This window comes from Microtus ochrogaster, chromosome 1 (assembly GCF_000317375.1).
Source record: "Microtus ochrogaster isolate Prairie Vole_2 chromosome 1, MicOch1.0, whole genome shotgun sequence".
NCBI lineage: Eukaryota > Metazoa > Chordata > Mammalia > Rodentia > Cricetidae > Microtus > Microtus ochrogaster.
The window spans coordinates 7,502,576-7,503,980 of NC_022009.1; the positions used below are offsets into that span (position 1 = coordinate 7,502,576).

Below are 1,405 nucleotides of genomic sequence, written 5' to 3' on the forward strand. Positions count from 1 at the left end.
TTGGTTTTTCGAGACAGGGTTTCTCTGTGGCTTTGGAGCCTGTCCTGGCACTAGCTCTGTAGACCAGGCTGGTCTCAAACTCACAGAGATCCGCGTGCCTCTGCCTCCCGAGTGCTGGGATTAAAGGCGTGCGCCACCATCGCCCGGCTTTCTCCCAGTATTCTTAACCATATATCTGCAGGGTGGGATTATAACTCACTGGTAGGAACATTGTCTGCACTTAGTCCACCAAATAGGAAAAGCTTGTCATCAGCGACATGTACCTGGTCAAGGCCCTAAGAGAGAGGACAGAGAGAGAAAACTTAAAGCCCCCTTCCCTCCCCACATCCCATGATCCTGCGTCCGGACTGTCTGTCCAGAAGCTGTTGTACTGTAAGGCAGAATGTGGATGGCAGTCTTTCCTGAGGCTGGAAGTGCAAGGTGAAGCCAATGTCTTCTTTTTGTTCTAGAACTACAGAATGCTCAGTGGGATCCTGTAACTCCTCTCATTGGTGCTTTGTTTGTTTTACATTTATTTATTCATTTGTGTATGTATTGTGTGTGTGTGTGTGTCCCACACTGACTTGTAGAGGTCAGAGAACAGCTTGTGAGCGTTGATAATCTCCTGCCATTCTGTGGGCTTCAGGGTCGGAGCCCAGGTCCTCAGGTCTGGGCAGCAAGCACTGCGATCCACTGAGCTGTCTCTCTGGCTCAGAAGTCTGGTGCTCCTGTTACTGCTAGTTCTAGTAGCTGTGAGATTTCCAGTGAAGTTCTTTTCGTATCAGTAAATTGCGGCGTCAGGACACACAACCGACAAGGGTACGCATGGCTGGGTTTGACATGTTAGATTATTTTCTTAACTAATTTTTTTCCGTTTTATTTATTTGTGTGTATGTGTGTATGTACACATGTGCCATGACATGGGTGTGGAAGCACATGTGAGGGCAGCTTTACGGAGTCAGTTCTCGTCTTCCAGGTGGATTCTGTTCAAGTCTTGACAACAGATGCATTTATCTGTTAAGCCATTTTGTGGGCTCTTTTTTTGAAATGTATTTGTTTTATATGTTTTGGTGCTTTGCTTACATGCATGTCTGTGTGAGGATGCCACATCCCCTGGAACTGGAGTTATAGACAGTTCTGAGCTGCCACGTGGGTGCAGGAATTGAACCCGCATCCTCTGGAAGAGCAGCCAGTACTCTATAGCATGAATTCTAATTAGTCTTAATAAATAATACCCAGAGTCAGATATTAGGGGGTGAAAGCTGAAGAGAAACAGAGCAGGCAGCCACTAGAGAGACCTTTTACCTCTACCAGTGCTCAGACCAAAGGGGGGTCCTGTGCTTAGACTGTCGCTTCAGACTGCACCTCAGACTGCACCTCAGACTGCACCTCAGACTGCACCTCAGACTACAGGTGCAGGGGTGAT

The 1,405-nt window shown here is 47.5% G+C and overlaps 1 protein-coding gene across 3 annotated transcripts in view; it reads left to right on the forward strand.

Moving 5' to 3' along the window:
- The window catches only part of Klhdc1 (kelch domain containing 1), a 36,976-nt gene that overhangs the window by 22,404 nt on the left and 13,167 nt on the right, over positions 1-1,405 (forward strand). The window lies entirely within an intron of this gene.